The 20,788-nt window shown below is 38.4% G+C and overlaps 2 long non-coding RNA genes and 1 gene segment (V, D, J or C); 2 read left to right on the forward strand and 1 right to left on the reverse strand.

Annotated features, from left to right (window-relative positions):
* The window catches only part of LOC309475875 (Ig mu chain C region membrane-bound form-like), a 178,512-nt gene continuing 157,724 nt past the window's right edge, over window positions 1-20,788 (forward strand). Inside the window, exon 1 of the C gene segment in view lies at window positions 1-325.
* Window positions 1,688-2,772, forward strand: LOC309505450. Its single transcript, XR_014208441.1, has 4 exons — window positions 1,688-1,755; window positions 1,858-1,917; window positions 2,175-2,272; window positions 2,481-2,772. It is a non-coding gene; the product is annotated as an uncharacterized lncRNA (long non-coding RNA).
* Window positions 4,785-7,462, reverse strand: LOC309505375. Its single transcript, XR_014208410.1, has 3 exons — window positions 7,048-7,462; window positions 5,803-6,513; window positions 4,785-4,837 (listed from the first exon to the last, which is right to left on the reverse strand). It is a non-coding gene; the product is annotated as an uncharacterized lncRNA (long non-coding RNA).

Consider the following 20,788-nt stretch of genomic DNA (forward strand, 5'->3'; position numbering starts at 1 on the left):
AAAGCATTTTCTATTTGTTGGTCTTGACTCTCAGGTTGTGCTCACACAGTCTGAACAGTCAGTAGTTGTGGCTCCAGGTGGTTCCCACAAACTGACCTGTGCATGTAGTGGATTCACTCTTAGTAGCTATAGGATGCACTGGATCCGCCAGGCACCAGGAAAAGGACTGGAATGGATCTTGCACCATTATATTGACTCTGACAAAGGCTCAGCTCAGTCAGTCCAGGGCAGGTTCACAGCAACTAAGGACAGCTCTAATTTCTATCTGCACATGAATCAGCTGAAGACTGAAGACACTGCAGTGTATTACTGTGCAAGAGACACTGTGGAAACACTAATACAGGCAGCTGTACAAAAACACATGAGAAATGAGGTGCACATGGTTACACTGAAAAAGTTTTTTTTTTTCTAATTACCTTTCAACCACTTAACATGTACACTGTTAGACTTTTCTGTAATTTCTACAGTTATTTACTTTAAATCCCCCAGTATTATACTGCTATTTCTCTTTACAGTAAATAACTGTGATTCCCATTGCATCATGGGAATTTTCTGCACCACATACAGAGACTTACTGTATTTTTAAAATTTGCTGTATACTACTGTATTTGTCTAACACCACATACAGAGACTTACTGTATTTTTTAAATTTGCTGTATACTACTGTATTTGACGTAACGGCCTCTCTGGCTGGCACCATTCCATCGTGCTTTTTATTTCCTAATTTTTGCCTTACACCGCGTGTCTACAACGGTAATAATAGCCAGAGGCTGTCTATATTGGACACATTGAAGCAACCGGACCTTTAATACAAAATGCAAACCTGTTTGGCCCTTGTCAGAAATTGCGCGAGCGCTTGGACTCGGAGTACCGTACGTCAGAAAGATAACGGCCGCGGCGCATCACTACACTGTCTGGGATTTGTCGTGACTCGTGTCGCGCCAGAGCATCCAGTGTAATATCAGTGGGGTCTGTCTTTTGTTGGATCGCGCCGTTCCTGTCTGGCCCGGGGAAGAGACGGAATGCACTTCACCGAGAGAGAGATCAGCAACGAAGGTAAAAAAAAAAAAAAAAAAAAAAAAAAAAAACATTCTGTGTGTGTTGACAGGATTGTGCCCAGTTTAAATTATGTTAACGTTAGCCTAACGTCGTCAACATGGCGGTAACGAACTTTACCACGGTAAACTGAGCTAACGTTTCATTTTACACACTTTGTTAGATTATTGAATTGTCGAGTTAAAATATGCCAACGAGTAACACGTTTACATGAACAATAGGCTAAATGTGAATGAACTATGTGAAATTCTGTTTTGGTTGTAGATAATGTTGGCCTACTGATGAGAACCTTTATAGTTTTAGCATTAGTTTGCAAACTATAACATATTATAGTTTTTTTTTAATGTAATTTAATATTTACTTCCATTTTTATATGTGTTTAAAGGCAACTGCAACAAAGCGCCAATTCGCGCCAGTGACTTATTGCAAGATTCCAGAGGTAACGTTAGGCCATTTGTGATATATTTTGAGATAAGTTTGCTGAAATGATTAGCAATATGTGAAAATTGCTTTGGAGCCACAGGTGCAGACTAGGTAGCTTACAATATCTTATAAAATCTCTATAAAATTGGCTAACTTTATATCAAATAAGTGACCTTTGCATCATGTCTAACTTTATATTTATTATACACAGCAAATTAACCAATCAGAAGATGGGCCATTGTCTTTGTTCTGTCTCGCCAGATTAAATGTATCCAGGTAAGCACTGCAGTAAAACTCTCACTAATTCATTCATACCAAATCTAGCATATTCTAAACAACTTAAGTTTATATTTTTGCATTATTTTGATATTTTATTAGGCAGAAGACTCTACCATTGCAGTCCCACCTGACCAGGAAGGTCCTAATATCAGCGCACAGGTGGGTTAAGTCAAGTCAAGTCAAGTTTATTTGTATAGCGCTTTTCACAATACAGATTGTATCAAAGCAGCTTCACAGTATTAAATTAAAATAATACAACAAAGTTTGTTTCAAGAGGAATTTATTGATTGATAAAATTAAATTAAATATCCCCAAAATATCCCCAACTAAGTAAATTGTTAACTACTGTAGGAAGGAGAACAATCATCACACAGTGATTTATTGCATGTTTCTTACTGTGTATTTGTCTCAAACAGGAACCCCTTCACTGCAGACAGGCTGAAATGGGCTAAAATCATCGATTTCAGTCTTTCTTTCTATGGATCTCAGCATTTTTGGACAGAATTTAGGATTTGTAAGTATTAAAATTTAATCTGGCATCATTTAATTTAGTTCTTTTGTATGCTATTTATTGACAAAAGCTGTTTACAAATATATATTCTTAAGTTTTTGTGAAAATAATAAAAAAAATTAACAAAAAAGGAGGTTAAAAATAATGTGACACTAATATTCTCTCTCTCTCTCTCTCTCTCTCTCTCTTTCTCTCTCTCTCTCTCATATAGTGTTGGAACCGGGATCTCCTCTGAAGGACTGAGTACATCTGTGTTTGTGGGCACGCATGCAGACCAGGGAACATTCTGATATTGTCAATCAAGTTCTGAACAGGAACCAATCTTTGGAGAAGTTCATTTATTCGCAAAGGTGGACAAAAACATTGTGTTGGCTTTTTAAAGATTATTTTGATGATGACTTTTACTCCTATGCTGTAGAAAAGATGGAGTAGACAGTCAGACATTGATAATAATAAGAAATGTTTCTTGAGCATCAAAGAGACTTCTTTCAAAAACATTAAGACACTTACAGTAAATACTTCTTTTGGCCATGAATCAACACATTTTTGTAAATAAGTTAAATTATTTTGAAGGTGGGGTTATGTTTCATGTATTGTGCTAATGTTTTGTTTATGGTTTTATGTATGTTTTTAAAAATGTATGCAGTGAAGGACAGCACATAATGTGTTAATTTAACACGTTTCATCTTTGTGCTAACCTTTCTGACATATTTACTTTGTTAAAATCATTAACACAATGAATGAGTTAAAATTAACACAAAAAATGTTATCCCTGAACTCACCCATTAATGTGTAAAAAATTTCACACATCATTTCCAGCATTGGCATGTTTATTTTGTGATATATATGAAATGTTTTAAATAAAAAACATTTATTTTGTGATAACTTTGTCTAATTGGTTTGTATGTCAGTAGTACTTATGTAGGATACAAATAAAATTAATCATATATCAAAATTATAAAATCTAATTTATATTTAGTACAAATAAAAATAATTACAGTAGTGTACTGATTAGCTTCGTTTTTACAGTGATGCACTGTATTACACAATTACAGTACCATGTACTGTAAAACTGAAATACGGTTTGGTACTGTAACTCTTAATTACTGTTGCCAGTAAGTTACTGTAAAAAACCCTTGAAAAGTCTGACAGTGTACAAAAACTCATAAGAAATGAGGTGGACATGGTTACACTGAAAAAGTTTTTTTTCTAATGACTTTTCTACCACTTAATTACCTCCAATATGCTGTCAATATGGAGTTTATTATAACAAAAAAGCTGAAGATACAGTATGATTTTTAAAATATTAAACCGAACATGCATCATTGTGCACATATAAATCCATGATTCTTTAAATGTATCTTGATAAGTTGCAAATCCAGCCTACAAGGCAGATAAATGTGGAATCAGAACCAGCTGGTTCTAAAATGAGTGAGATGCCGCACTATACATACTGTATAGTGCGGCATATTTCTCTAGCAGGCCTTGTGGCACACACCCTCTGAATGCTCCCTCACAGACATGCTAGCTCAGCACACTTTATCATTCAGGATTTATTGTTCTTCAGCCCTCTGGCGTAACTCTCACTGGATTTTTTTTCTGAGCAGTTTTCTGAGGCTTCCGATCACCTCATTTGTGATCGCTTCTCATGACAGCCACTGACTATCACATGAGCAAATAACAACTGTTTCACAATCACGCTCGAATCTCAAGTCAGATGCACACAAACAACTGATTCACTGATGCACAATAACTGAAAGAAATATCAGACAACATTAAAATTGATTTACAGGCAGGGAAAAATATCAGCATATGGCAACTTGTATTTCAAGTAGCCTGTATGTACGGTTGAGATTGTGAGTTTACATAATAATAATATATATATATTTTTTTTAAGTATATATATATATATTTTTTTTTTACAGGTGTTTTACCTGTATTTTGAATTACACATTGCTATAGGGTTAATGGACATTAGAGTAAAATTACTGGATAATGTCCTGGCAGAGAATTACCAGTACATTTTCAATGTATTAATAAGTTGATTCTTACTTTGTCATTTCATGTCATTTCAAGTCCTGCACATTGGTTATTAAGAATACAAATTTCAACCTTTGAACTGGGCGATTTTTGTGTAATTCCAATTATTATTTTGTCTTTTGGACTTTATTTAAACATATGTTATGTGAATAAGCTTCACCAGGGCAGAACTAAATAATAATTATATAATTTAAATCACAAATTATGATCCCTTATTTTTTAATTATTATTATTTTTCTTCAGATTGTGCAAGGTATAGGCCTTTGTAAACAAAAGGTTCTCTTACGAGAGGTCTCTCGTACTGCGTAAGTATCTTACGCTAGGGGAAAATCCCTTTTCCGCGAGATATTAGCTGTGTCCCAATGTGAAGACTGCATCCTTCGAAGGCTGCGGACTTCAAACGATGCAGCCTATGCGTCCTCCGAACGACACAGCATGTAGCCTTTGTAGGATTTCCTAATTGTGCAGCCAGGTGTTCCCGATTACCGCTCCAGGCGCCAAGCAACGGTGCGAGAGTATGCTGCCATCCTGACAATTCATTTGATATAATTAAGTAAACAGCTATGGAGCCAGAATTGGCTATCGTCATTTTTATGTTTTATATTTTACTGGAGGACCAGGTCATGTAGGCCTACTTTCGACTTAGCCGAAGATTCAAATGTTCATTTATATATTACCTGATGCAATTTTGTAGGCTAGTGTATTCTTTTTATTATGCACATAAATGGACCATGGTAAATATATTTACACAGGTTTTCAACCCTATTTGAATATAAAACTCAGTTGAATATAAAAAGTCCAGTGCGAATGTTACTCCCACTCGTCATCGGCAGCTGTCAGTCACTGTTGCTAGGCGACAAGAACAATCCTCCGCCGCTAGACCGGTCCGAGCGCTTCAGATGCGCCCTTTGAAATGGGACGGTGCTGTAGTTAGCAACAATTTGTTAATATTGTGACAATAGGCCTACATTTTGTTAGTTTAATTTTCAAAATAAAGGAATATGTAAGGAACTACATCGTTAATACTCGAAGTGATTTTCCCACACAGGACAGCAACACTACAAAATTATTTTACAATATGATGCATTGTTTTACAATAAACTACACAAAAGTATATAGTTTAAATGTATCAACCTTGAAAATATTCAGAAGTAAAATGCAACATATGCAGTAATATAAAAGCAGAACCATCATAAAAACCCTGACAAGTTTTTTTTTTCCTCCAGAATTCCTTTACTTTTACTCTTGATACCTTAAGTACATTAGAGTATGCAAGATAAGTTTGCTTAACTAAGGTTTGAAATATATGACTAGTAGTTTTTCCCCGAAGCGGTATTAGTGGTTATTTAAAGTACTTCAGTGTAATAAAGTATCTCAATATTTATTCCATGAGTCAGCCCTGCAAACCCGTTGGTAGACGTGGATAGTGTAAATATGCAGTCAAACACTCTGGAGAATATCCCAGATGATGTCCCACCAGCAGGAGGCCTTACCAGGGTCTCTATTGTGGAGCCCATCCCGGTCCAGCAGCAAACCAGGGTCTCCCACTCAGCTGAATAAAAGTCTACATCATTTTTTCTTATTTTATGTACTGTAAATTTAAATGTTTATGTTGATTTTGATATGTTTAAAATATGTTGTAAATAGTTGGGGGAAAAAAGTTATAGAAGAATTTGTTTCATGTAGAAATTATGACTGTCATTACAAAAATAAACAATGTCCCGAGCAATGAATTCTCTTTTATTTACACATTTAAAGTTGCATATTTTTTTTTTCCTTTTAAAAAATATAAGTGAAAAAAAGTTAAACAAGAATATATATATATACATATTTCTCAATGATTCTTTCAAGAGGAGAAAACAGTCTGTCCATTCTCTCTTGTGCTCTCCTCGCCTCTGCAGTCCCATGTCTTCTCTAATCAAGTCCAAAAACTCGTCCTCTCTGTCTTGCCTTCATCGTGGTGCTGGTGCTGATGCTGCTGGTCCTGGTGCTGATGCTGATGCTGCTGCCTCTGGCTCCTCCTCTTCTTGGTCACACACTGCTGAACTCGGCCCTGGTGTCTCCTCAGGGATTGAGGCCATGAGGACAGCGGGGGTGGTGCAATGCCTCTGTCCCAACATCTCATCCATGAGGACAAACCAGGGCCAAGTTTCAGCAGTGGGTTTCCCACTCACACCCTCACCTCTTCCAGGACACTTGCAATCCTAAGGCAGAGCAAATTAACCATGGCTTGTTAATAACAACAGCACAATACATTTCAGCAAAGATGTGATCTCAACTTTCTTACTTTGTATTTTTTAAATCATATTCATGAATACTCAAATTTGGTTAAAACCTTTGTAGACATAGCTTGCATGACAGCACTACAAAAACACATAAAAGTGAAACCCCATTGCATTATCTACTGCTTTTCTTATGTTTGTGGGCTTTATAGGGTGAGTGATATTTCTTATTTACACAAGTTAGACAGACTAGTGCATATATTACAATAACATTTTATTAAATTTATTTTGTTTATTTAATTTTTTAATTGCAGTTTAATAAATTGAGCTGTCTGCTCCTTGCTCCCTGAAACAATTATTAAACTAATATTAGCACAAGTTTTGCCTCAGACCACCTGACAAATGAAGCCACGCAATTGTGATGGAGTTAAGATGAAGTTCATAAGAAAGAAAAACTTGTGGCTTTTTAACTGTGGTTTCACTAGCTATTTGAGTAAATGAAAACATAATACTTACATTTAAATGTGAATTTGACGTCCACCAGCGAACTCTCGGCCGTCAATTTTTTTTTATAAAAATGCTGTCGTCACCGACGCGCGATGACTTATGGGGTAGGATAGTCCGCTAAGTGTCCATTTATGTATCCTTCCTTTCACGGGGAAACGAAGGGTGCATTTGGCGTCGCTTTAGCCTTCGTCGCGCCGCGATGACGCAACCGGCCTTCGAATACGGACTTCGGAGGATGCAGAATTGAATTGGGACAGCCTTCATCGCGCCGCGGTGACGCAATCGGCCTTCAAATGCGACCTCCGAAGTGTGCAGCCTTTGAATTGGGACATCCTTCGTCGCTCCGCTGTGACGTTTCGACGCGCCGCTGTGACGCAATCGGCCTTCAAATACGGCCTTCGGAGGATGCAGACTTCACATTGGGACACAGCTACAGAAGCCAAAAAATTATCCTTAATTTTGTATTATTGTAAAACGCGTTGCGGCAGCATACAGACATAGGCAAGGCGGCTCTAGTGCCTATTGGCTGTTCTGCGGCAACTGCAGCAGCCTATCGAGCAAGGCCTAGCGTGACGTCAGACCCAATGAGGGTGCTTCGTCCCCGCTGCGTCACGTCCCGCCGAAACGGGCGTGGCTTAGGCCTATAAATCCGGCTCGAAGGCAGCTGATATCTGATTTTTCATCTCTTCAGCGAAGCTCTCGCATCGCTTTATCCGGAGAGAAGCCGCGCCGTCTGAAGGAGCCTTTCAGCAGGACGAGTCGACACTCTGAAGCTGCTGGCCGCGCCGCCTTCAGACGCCTTCCTGCTGCGCTATCCGGCGTTATATCCTTTCTCTGCTTCTGTGTTTTGTGTATGTGTGTGTGCTCGCTGCCGCGACACACACTCTCATTGCACTAAAAGAGCAAGCGGAAAGTTAAACACGATCATGAAGGCTAGAGCTCCGTCTACGCGACGTCTCTATTCCTCGAAATGGTCAGTGTTCTCCAGCTGGTGCACAGCTCGTGGCGTGTCGCCCCCAGACTGTGGGGTGACGGAGGTTCTCTCCTTCCTACAAGAGCTGTTGGACAAGGGCAGGTCCCCTCCCACGCTCAAAGTTTATGTGGCGGCCATAGCAGCGTTCTCAAGAACAACGCTTGGTCAGTCAATAGGAAGGAACGATTTAGTCATCCGCTTCCTTAGAGGAGCTAAGAGACTGAATCCTCCCAGACCTCCCTCAGTCCCTGTATGGGACCTTTCTACGGTACTGGAAGCCATGAAAGGTGACCCATTCGAGCCTTTACAGACAATTGATCTTAAACACCTGTCTTTCAAGACAGTGTTTCTTCTGGCTCTCGCTTCAGTGAAGCGCATAGGGGACTTACACGCGCTCTCAGTAAGCGCGACGTGCATGGAGTTTGGGCCTAATGACTCAAGAGTTATACTCAAACCTAGGCACGGTTGTGTTCCAAAATCCCTCAACACACCGTTTAGGGCGCAGGTCATTTCCCTGTCAGCCCTACCGGTCTCTGACGAGGAAGGAGACGCAAGCTTCCTTTGCCCAGTCAGGGCATTAAGAGATTATGTGTCTCACTCATCTGTCTTCAGAGAGACGGAGCAGCTCTTCGTTTCGTTCAGCGGACGTTCCAAGGGACTAGCCGTATCGAAACAGAGCCTATCCAGATGGATAGTTGACGCCATTGCGCTGGCATACACTTCCAAGGGCATGCAGTGCCCGTTGGGTGTCAGAGCGCACTCTACGAGAAGCATGGCTTCATTGTGGGCCTGGTCAAGTGGGATTTCCTTGCAAGATATATGTATGACGGCAGGCTGGGCCTCCCCGTCTACATTTATAAGGTTTTATAACCTAGAGGTTCCCGCCTTAAAGGCCAGGCTGTTGTCGGTCTAAACAAACCAGTACTGTCTGTTCTGATGCTATCGGTTCAGAATACTGTGTCCGCTGAGCACTGCTCGCTGAGCACTGTTCGCTGATCGACCATTAAATGCTTATGGGCAAATTAATAAGACCCACAATTTTCCATCAGTTCAGGCCGTACTCCGCCCTGTCTGTATGATGTAATTTGCGTCTGAGGGACGCTGCTACATGTGGAAGAGCGCGGTTCCGCCCCTCCCTCTTCCCGGACTCCCTGTGAGTTCCCTTGGTGATTGTGCACTATATGAACCCTGGGCTTTCGCCCTTGGGTCTTTGGTGTCAGATCCCAGCACGCACGGCGTTTTACATTGGGTCCCCTAGTGTAAGATACTTACGCAGTACGAGAGACCTCACGTAAGAGAACGTACTCGGTTACTAACGTAACCTCGGTTCTCTCTAGAAGAGGGAACGAGTACTGCGTATCTTGCCGTGCATGCACACGCTCTGGTTCGCTTCGGCGATGAAAAACCAGATATCAGCCGTTTCGGCGGGACGTGACGCAGCGGGCGCGAAGCACCCTCATTGGGTCTGACGTCACGCTAGGCCTCGCTCGATAGGCTGCTGCAGTTGCCGCAGAACAGCCAATAGGCACGCGAGCCGTCTTGCCTATGTCTGTATGCTGCCGCAACGCGTTTTACAATAATACAAAATTAAGGATAATTTTTTGGCTTCAATATCTCGCGGAAAAGGGATTTTCCCCTAGCGTAAGATACTTAAGACGTAAGACGAAAATTACTTACGCAGTACTCGTTCCCTCTTCTAGAGAGAACCGAGGTTACGTTAGTAACCGAGTACGTTTTTGTTCAAAATACTTCTGGTGCAATAAGCTTGTCTCCTTTTTCTTAATCAAGACACATTAGAGAATTTTTTTTTTTTTTTTATCTGTTAAATGCATTTATTATTCCAAATGCATAATATTAAAATCTGAAAGAAAAAAAAAGATGAAAAAAAAAAGAAAAAGAATTATGAATCATTCTTTCAGAGCCTTCCTGACACTGTCTCCTTTCCAACGAATGCCTCTGGTATTAACGCACGCAATAAATAAAAATCCTTCCTGAGCTAAAAACTAAAGACTGTTTAAAATAACAGGACATATTGGGTCAATTTCAAATATTTATCATTTATCAAATGCAAGTTAAGATTTTTTCCCCTTATTTACTGTAAAAACATTTAGAAATTCAGATTAAACTACAGTGTAAGACTTCAAACATCCAAAGATGCAAATTATTTTGTGGGAAGGGTCAACGTCTCCCCGACTCCTGAAAGATTGTGTTATAAGCTGAACTTTCAGTCAGTGCATGTGTTCAGTGACTAAAACAGCTTCAGTGTAACCTATAACAGTTTTACTGGCTTTTTCTGTTGTAATGGAGATGCTACTATATGGACTCCTACTGATGATTATTGCATGTGAGAAACTCCCATTTGTAGTAGATTATTTTTTCATTGTTCTAAATCATCTAACATTCATTTTCTCTGTTTTTCAGGTGTTAGTGGTCAGTCTTTGACCTCCTCAGATCTGTGGTGAAAAGACCAGGAGAATCAGTCACTCTGTCCTGCGGTGTCTCTGGATTCTCAATGGGCAGCTGGTACAGCTGGATCCGTCAGAAACCAGGGAGAGGACTGGAGTGGATCGGCCGCATTGATTATGGCACTGGCACTATTTTTGAGTTCTCCATCGCCAAAGACACCAGCAAAAACATGCTGTATTTAGAGGTGAAAATCCTGAAGACTGAAGACACAGCTGCCTGTCTGAAGTGTTTTGAATGTATTAAATCACTGATTCTTGAGAGTCGGGACAAAACATGTCCCACATAGAAAAGTCTAATTTATAGCAAAAATTAAGAAATTCATCATGATTGACATACTTACAAAGTGAAATCTAAAGGAATTCTATATACCTATCTGATTTTTAGAATAACCCTTTTTATCTTTTTGGGGAAAATTTGTTTAAATGTATGGTCTGTGGTTAGAAGGTCCATGTTATTGCACTTGTCCTCAGCAAGAGGTCACAATATTAACCATCCCAAAAAACTTTTAAAAAGCTCTACAATTATGAAAACATATATATCAAATAAAAAATAAGGGGTATAAATATAAAAAACAATGCATGGAGTGAACATCAAACAATATTTTCTATAAAAATTTGCCTATTAAAGTTGTGTCCTCAGTTTCTGTCAACTCCGTCAGATTTTTTCATAAAGCTCTTTAAATCAGGAAATAGCATGGTCAGCTATATCCCTGAGGACCCCTTTTCATCTCCCTGCCTGTGGTGAATGCAGCACTACCACACATGCTCTGGTGCGTTTTAAATTTTTTTATATTTTAGACAAACAATGTCAATATTCCTATGGTCCCAGCTGAACCATGTCAATACCATCTTTCTGTTAAGATACTTTTTTTTAAACCATAGTGGATTGAATTTAAGTATTTTAGTGAGGTTATTGGGACATCTAGCAACTGAGGATAAACTACCTACCTGCAGTGTACAATACATGTTTTGGCAGGAAAATACATGCCCTTACGTCAACTCCGTCAGACGTCAACTCCGTCAGGTTCTATGTCTGACGGAGTTGACCTGTAAGCTGACGGAGTTGACAAATCCACCAATAACCTCTTAATGTGCAAATATAATATTATTTGTGAATATAGTGAAGGGTTAAACTGTTATTTCAGGGTTTTATTTACACATAAATGCACATACATAGCATGCATTACATTATTTAACCATACGTATCTGACTTGTAGATAATGGGCAGGCAGTGGTCTACTTATTATTGTGTAACGTGTAACTTTGCCAGCACTTTAATATATATATATTTATATATGTAGAGACAGAGATAGAGAAATGAGAAGCCAGTGTAGGGCTGGGCGATGTGGCCCAAAAAAATTATCACGATCTTTTTTTTATATCAGTCGATATCGATAATTATCACGATAAATGTCTTTCAAGTTTAAAGGAAAGTTGAAAGTTGTAGAAAACAGAGCGTTAATTGTGGTTTTAAACTACTCTTTATTGTCAGAACATATCATGACAAACAGGTGAACTCTTCACAAATCTGAGGTAAAACATTCAAACATTTTCCGTCAACACCGTCAGTTTTTCCGTCAACATTGTCACTTTTTCCGTCAACACCGTCAGTTTTTCGTCAACACCGTCAGATCTTCGTCAACAGCGTTGGATGTTTGTATGTTTTTGTTAATTTTTTGGGGAAAAAAACATTCTTCCTTCAGTTTATGTTGTTTTTGTAATAAAGGACCATCTGATCTACATCCTCTTATGTTTTATTTATTTAAGGAATTTGTTTTTACAATATTGAAATTAAAATCAAAGTTTGAAAATGCAAATATTTAGAAATCTGAGTTTTCAGAATAGTGTGAAATCACAACTTAAGTTTATATATTGTATTTTTTTTACATATCAGAGTAACTAAACACTATTACAATATACTTCAGAACTTTAGATTCTTGTTGGATTTGAAGAATTCAAATTGTATACTTTTTAGTGTGTCTGACGGAGTTGACACAAATCCAGTTCTGAAGGGAAACATGTTTATTTGTTAAAAATGTGTTTTTATTTAGAACCTGTTCCTTTACATGGTTAAATAGCTAAGACCTTTCTCTGCAGAAACATATAACTCTAATTGATATAGTGTGTATTTAAAAAAAAGTTTTTTAAAACGTGTTTTGTCCTGACTCTCAAGAATCAGTGAAATACAAAAACCTGTTAATATTAAAATGATTCCTTATTTTTAATCATAATGACGTGTTTCCCACAGTATGTCTTAGTATGTAGGCTAAGTATAAGCATATCTGTTCTGTTTAGCATACATTCCCTTATATTAATAATGGACTGGATTATTTTTTCTACCACATAACTTCATTAATTCAACTAATACATGGGTGTTGTCAGGAATCAGGATGGAGCTTATAAAAAATTCAAACCACGTTTTTGAGACTCTCTTTGTTCACTGCAGTTTTAAGGAGAAAATACTCAGCAATGGTGTTGACATGCATTTGCATATGGTTTGTCTTAAAGCATAAATATATATAAAAAACACAGACATATAAACAACATTGAAAACTTGATTTTCACCAAAGGGTGTCTTTAAATACATCCTAATAAACTCCAAATCCAGCCTACAAGGCAGATAGGCTACATGTGGAATCAAAACCAGTTACTGAAACTGACTTATGCCCAAAACTGACACACTAATCCGGAAAGGAGAGGGACCAACAACAATATTCTAAAAAACAAATATTCATTCTAAACTAGAAATTAGTAAAAAAAAAAAAAAAGGCCTGTCACTGGGTAGTGCTGGTGAATTTCCAAATATTTATCTTTCCACTGTAGATGCTCTGGGGCCTGTTTCAATAAGGAGGTTCAACCAACTCTGAGTTAAAACTTGAACTCTGAGTTGACTTACCCTGAGATGGAAAACTCTGAGTTTTCGGTTACAGAACAGCTGAAATGAGTTAGTTCAATCAACTCTGAGTTGACTGACTCTGAGTTAAGCGCGTGCACCACAACTATAAAAAGACATTATCAATGGAGCACAGATATTACGAGTCACCATGGCAACAGCGCCAGACAAAAAGAGGTCTTCATATTTCTTCACATTTTAATTACTGTTATACAGTGATGGGTGTAATTAATTACCAAGTAATCTAAATACTGTAATTTAATTAAAGGGATTACTCTTAATTCTTCTGTAATTTAAAGTTTAATCTGATGTAATTGTATTAGACTATAGAACAATTCTGTATAGGCTATTTAACATACATTTTTAAAAGTTATATTTTTAATGTAACCTTCTCCCTCTACACACTTTGGTCAATTCAAGAATAATTCATGCAATTGTTTATTTGAAAGCATTAAAAGTGCTGTTTGTCTCTCCTTGTATTGTTCAAGTGTTTAAGGTTGACATGGGATTTAGTAATTAGTAATAAGTAGACCAATAATTTCTAAAGATAGTCATTATTACATTAATCTAATTACACTGTTGAAGATGTCATTTGTAGTTAGTAATACAAGTAACTTGCCCAACTGTTATAATATCAGAGGTGAAACTGGAAGAACAGTATGTTATTCAACCTAATTTAAATTTTCATGTAGGTGCAATCCTGCAGGCATTAAAAGAACATGGCAGCAGCTGAAATGTTAATATAAAAACATAATTCAGTCAAGTAAGGCTTGAGCATATATGAGTGTAGGCTACCTGACTTTACAAACATTTGACATATTAAATAACTAAAGCATCCAGTGTCTAGCAGTGCAGCAGCATTTTTGGCTGAGGGAATTCCTGGACGGACTTCAGAGCCAGTCCCAAAGATCCAAGGGCCTTCATAAAATGTAAGAGGTTTACATATGTGTTATTTTTTATATAGGCTATTTTTGAGATTTCCATTTATTTTACTTTGGGTTAGGATTTTTGTTGGTCCCAATAGATTCTGATGGTAATATCTGTCTTTTGGAGCCTCCTGTCCCAACAGAACCCCAGGCAGTTGTAAGTCGCCTACTCAATACACCAGAAATTATGACAAATAGTGTTATAAAGTGTACTCAACCAAATGCTCATCATATGGGGATAAAGAGTTTCTGCTGCCACAGAGAGGCCTACAGAGGTAATGTTAATATTATGTGTCTACACATCAAACAATCTACACATTCAGATTTTTTCACATTTTTATGTGGAGTAGCCTATAGAATCTAAGTTTAAATCTAAGTATAAACGGGTATTCTTATCTCTCCCCGCGCCCCCAGAGTGTGGAAGAACAGCAGGAGGACGGTCCATCAACTTCTGGTGCACAGATGAACACGTTCAGTGATTTCCAGTAAATGCCACAGTTTAATTCTGTAGAATTTGTTTAGAACTACATTATGTAACTCTAATCTACTACTGTGTTTTCAGTTGCCAGTAAAGGAGTTATATAGACTTCATCTTATTTAAAAAAAAAAAAAAAAAAAAAAAAAAAAAAAAAAAAAAATATATATATATATATATATATTATTTATTAATAAAAGATTAATTTTATTAATAAAAATGTACTGAAAGAATGAATGAGGTGTTTAAACACCACTTCCACTTTAAAAAGGGGAGGAGACCGAAAGAAACTCTGGGTTTACTGAAGAAAACCTGCTCCCGACCAGGTTAGGTTCACAGAGTAAGTTACCATGGTAACTGACTCGGAGTATAAGTTACCTCTCTTTCTGAAACAGGCTTGACTTACTCTGCTTTCTCAGGTTTAACATACCTCCCATTCTGAAACAGAAAACTCAGAGTTTCCCTCATTTTAGGGTTAACATACTCAGAGTTTTCAGTTAACCTCCTTTCTGAAACAGGCCCCTGGTGCTCTGGTTGCATCTCTGAAATATTGACTCAATAACAAATAACACACCATGAATAAATTACAGAACAAAGGTGTACACTGATAAAGTAATATATCTTTTCTCACTTATCAAATGTTGGTCAAGATGTTTTCCCTTGTCTACTGTGATAATTTGCAGATTACTGCATTAAACTACAGTGTAAGTCTGCAAACCTCCAAAGATGGTGCCGAGTATGGCTGCCGTGTCTCTCGCGCCTCCACGACCACGCAGCTTTTTAGTTATTTTATTATACTTTTGTTTAACATATGTATGTAAAGTTGTTAGCCTGCTAGCTTATGACAGAGACACTTTATTAGAAATTCGAGACTCAACGATCAACCGCCCCATTCCGGAGTATATTCATATGGACCCACTGGTCGCATTACAGTTTTTCTGAATCGCTAAAACACTAAACCTCATTCTCTGAACCAAATTCTCAATAGTCTAAACCAATTTGTCGAATAAATCACTCTTTCTGTAAAACATTAAACAAGTTCAGGTAGTTACAACACTGTTTGCAAATCTCATGCACTCTTTTTTCAAAACTCTAAACACATTCTCACTCACTAAAACACATTTTGCACTGTGATGCACTTATGTTTCAAAATTCTACACACAGGTAGGCGAAAGTTAAGCACAACTGCAACACAGTTGTCATCGTTTACACACAACAACTAAAAATTGTTCACATTTATTTCTAATGATGTGATCAAACCAACTGTGCATAATACAAGTCAGTTCAGAGTCCCAACATTTACTCAAAATGTTGCACTGAATGTTGATACCAACAATGGATGGAAACAATATAAGAGGGAGAGAATGAAGGGGATGAGTAAGAGGAGGTGAACAAGCAGGAAGAGGATGAGGATGAGGAAGAGCAGGTGTGGAGAATGTTGTCAAGGCTGGATCTGGCTTTAGGGTTTTCCCCTTTGCCTGCAGAGACGACATTGTCTGAGATTTGGAGAAACTCCTCAGGCCGGACCAACATGAAGACATGATGCTGAAGCAGAATAAAATCTCTCTCACTGACCTTGATTTTGCAGTTGCACAACTCTTCTGAGTGTACTTTACTGTAACATGCTTTTCATTTAGAGTTTTTATACTGTAACCTTTTTGGCTTTTGCAGTTGGGTCACTGTATTTTCACAGTATTCAAGTGGTGAATATACAAACATGCGATAAGGCCTACTATTCAATATTCAGTACAATACTATACTTGCAGTGGATACAGTATACAATTTATTCACCTAACTACTGTAAGTTGTCATTACTATATATTTTTTTTTTTACGAAATTGTAAAATTTGTTTACTTTGTTACAATATACTTTTTTTCTGTACCTGCATGCTTTGGATTCTGTGTTCTCCATTTTTTTATGTAGAGTCTAATGAATGATCTGTAGTGTTTATAATTTTGACTCGCTGTGTGTATGATCTGAGAGCATTGTTTGATTTTGAGCACAGATAAAATGGTTTTGAGGCAATTGTTTGATTTTGCCAGAAGATTCAGAGGTTCTGTGAATGTGGTTTGAAAAATTGGTTTTGTGTTTAAGGTTTTGAGAAAGTGAGTAATGGTTTCAAGAAATGTGTTTTAGCGATTCAGAAAAACTGTAACAGAGGAATACCCATATACCAACTCAGCGGCGAGACCAAGGCAAAGACGCAACAAACGCCGGAAAAGAGGACGCAGAGCCGGGATACTTGTGAGACTCAGATGGCGAGCAACCCGACCTCCACTCCCCATTATACTGCTGGCAAACGTTCAGTCTCTGGATAACAATCCAACTGTCTCCATTGACTTTGCATTGCGAGAGGCTGCCTCCTTGTCATTTCTTGCTTCTAACAAAAGACAGAAAAATGCCTAAAAGCTGCTGTGTGACAAGGTGTACAACAAACAAGCTAAAAAACCCAGAAATAAGTTTTTATTAGCTCTCGACCCCAAAAAAACGAGTGTTTAGGACATAAAAGTGCATACAGGCAGTTGAGACAGAGTGTCACGTGTCTCATTACTCTGAGAACTAATGTACGCCGGCTGGAGGAGACCGTAATCGGCAACACAGGATAGTTTATCTTACAGAAATATAATATATAAAACTGACATTTGGATATTTTACTCGCCAGTGTTTAACTTACTGCACACGTAGTGCATTTTTAGTGCATACTGAGTGTCAGGATCCCACAATTTACCCATTCGTTCCAGCCTGTATCCACTTTTATGTCTTCCAACGCACGTTTTTTGGGGTCGACAGCTTCTGAAAACTTATTTCTGGGTTTCTTAGCTTGTTTGCTGTACACCTTGTCACATAGCAGCTTTTAGGCATTATTCTGTCTTTTGTTAAAAGCAAGAAATGACAAGGAGCAGTAGCGTAGCCAGAAAAGAGACTCTGGGTGTGCATCTGAAAATCTGGGTGTGCCACATTTATTGTCAGATTAGGCCATCCTTAAAAATATTCTTGTTTGCCGTAACCCGACCGACCCTGTCAATTTAGGACCGACCCAATTATTAAATTTTTTCCCCTTTTAGTCCGACCGACTTGCCGGTTGTAAATTTGCGTTAAGACCGACCGACCGATTTTTTTTATTTATTTTTTACTCTTCAAACAACTAATGCAAATGCAATAAAATTATATTAATTATATTTTAGTAAGTAATGTGTATATAAATTGCCCATAGGCCTACATACAAACATAGGCTACGTTCTTTATTTTAAATAATTATCACCCTACGTCACACGGCGTCACGCAGGTTCTACTGCGCATGTCTGGACCAAAAGTGGTCAATAAAATACGCGGAGAACATTCCGAATATCAGTGGTGATATCAGACACACATAGCGGAACTATAAAGTTTACTCTATTCTTCTCCCAGTTCAACAGCCACTTACTTTCATGTATTTCGGGAGAAACTGTGGAATTCAGGTGCTGTAAACTCGGCTGACATGACTCTCTGAACTGCAGCGCTCATCTCGTTATAGATCAAGATAATTGATAAAGGTTTTTAAACGAAGAATCGGAATATCAGATAGTTGACATGGTAAGCAAGTTTGTGAATGTTTTTAATAAAAAAGGAAAAAGGAAATAAAACGAATAGCGATACATCTGTTAGTATAGTTATTGTGGCTGCGGTGTGTCACGTGACAACCATGACGCGTCGCCATGGAAACAAGGGGTCAGTTAAAATATTTTTGACTTACGCGTGAAAGGATTGATTTAAAAAAAATATATGCTAGGTAAACAACAATAGCCCAAGTTTAGTAACACATTTTTTATTGAGACTATAAAAAATAATTCTGCATCCATTTTTAGGTGTGCCAGCTGCCACTGTGGGTGGCACCGGCACACCCTGGCACACCCGTGGCTACGCCCCTGACAAGGAGGCAGCCTCTCGCAATGCAAAGTCAATGGAGACGGTTGGATTGTTTTCCCCCTTGGTGGGCGTGGTCTTCAGATTATGACGTGTTGCGCTCTGTCTCTATAAGCATAAGTTAAAGCAGACAGTGCCCACCATGAGGTCAATCCCCCGTTGGTCCGACCAATCGGATGCTGAGCTCCAGGACTGTTTTGAGACTGTGGATTGGGAGGTGTTTTGGGAGGCGACTGCTTATATTCACGAAAATGCCGACGTAGTGATGTGTTTTATACTGAAGTGTTTTGAAGACATTGTCCCTATGCAATCAGTCCGTGTTTTTCTCAATCAAAAAGCATGGCTTGATCACTCTGTAAGACTAGCCCTCACTGCAAGAGACAAAGCCTTTTCTTCTGGGAACTTGGAGGAGAAGAAAATAGCTCAATACAACCTCCGCAAGGCAATTAAGCTGGCAAAGAGGCAATATAAGGAAAAAATTTTGAAACAGCTGAGTGAAAACGATTCACGCAGGGTCTGGCAGGGTATACATTCCATATCGGACATCAAGGCAAGACCTAGTTGTACAACTAATGTCTTGCCTACACTGCCAGATGAGCTGAATCTTTTTTTATGCCTGGTTTGAAACCACCAACTTGACCCCCCAGAGTAGTCCCGCCAGCAGTGCAAACACTCCCAATAACACACCAAGGACATTCCACATCACCGAGGGTGATGTGCGACGTGTGTTTGAACGAGTGAACATCCGAAAAGCTGCTGGGCCGGATGGGATTCCTGGCCGGGTGATTACAACTTGCGCATCACTGATGCGCAAGTTCTAATCACCCAGCCAGGAATCCCATCCCAGGGCCGTCCCAGGGAATCACAACTTGCAGGCGTGTTTGTGGACATTTTCAACCGTTGTCTGTCTCTCTCTGTATTTCCCTCTTGCTTTAAATCCTTTGCAATAGTGCCAATTTCCAAGAAGAGCAAAATCTAAATGCGGCCTGTTGCCCTCTGTTGCAACACTGAGTTGTTTTGGGGAATTATTAACTCATGGCTCGTAATAATTCTTAATATAGGTTGGTAAAATCATATAAATTCTCAGGGTAAATTTCATGTAATTCGAATTTGGCTATTGCGCAATCTGTCCGTTTAGCGAATTGAATGTGAGACTTCTCATCAGAATTTACCGGCCTGTAAACAACGAAAATAACCTTCCTCTGGCCATAAGGAATGATATTCTCGTGTAAGGCACTTTAGATATTTTAATAGTCAAACCACGTAGAGCTTTTAGCTTTAGATCGACATTTTCAGGGACTTCAGTTCATGGGACAAATGAGACAGATTCAATTCAAAGATTATGGAGTTTAATAAAACAACTAAGGATTACGTATACTACTTAAAAACACGCAGGAGTAAATATGCATAACAAAACAAACAATACAAAATTTATGATCATACGAAATATTGGAGAGAGAGAGAGAGAGAGAGAGAGAGAGAGAGAGAGAGAAAGAAAGAAAGAAAGAAAGAAAGAGAGAGAGAGAGAGAGAGAGAGAGAGAGAGAGTGTAAAAGTGAAAGTAAAATCTTCTCAGGACAAAAACAGTTCAATCAGTTACTTCAAAAGACCCAAAGGCTTTAAGAAGTTCTAGACAACCTTAAACAGCACTTTCTTTTCAGATTTGCGATATTACAGTTTTTTTGGATTGCTTACACACTAAAATTAAAAGTAGTACACTATTAGCAAAACCTTACACTCAAGAAGCAAAACATCAGCCCATATTTGCACAACTATAAGCACATTGTCAACCTCACACTTGTTGCAAAACTCTACACACAGTGATTTGCAAAACACTAAGCACACTTAACATACATTACACACAAAAATCTATCATGAAGTCACTTCCATGCAATACCAAAGCACTGACTGTCAAATTACCGCACCGTCCAACCAATTGGTTCAACACAGTCTTCAGGTGTGCAAACACTTGTTTGCTTAATTGTAGACACACCAATCAGGTGTATAAGCACTATAAAAAGCAGCAGTCATTCAAGACGTTTCTTTCCAAGGTGTCTTGCTAATGACAACATTGCCTGCGATGTTGATGAAATTCTAAGTTCGTTTTGTACGTGA

Source organism: Leuciscus leuciscus (genome assembly GCF_965113295.1).
Source record: "Leuciscus leuciscus genome assembly, chromosome: 1".
NCBI lineage: Eukaryota > Metazoa > Chordata > Actinopteri > Cypriniformes > Leuciscidae > Leuciscus > Leuciscus leuciscus.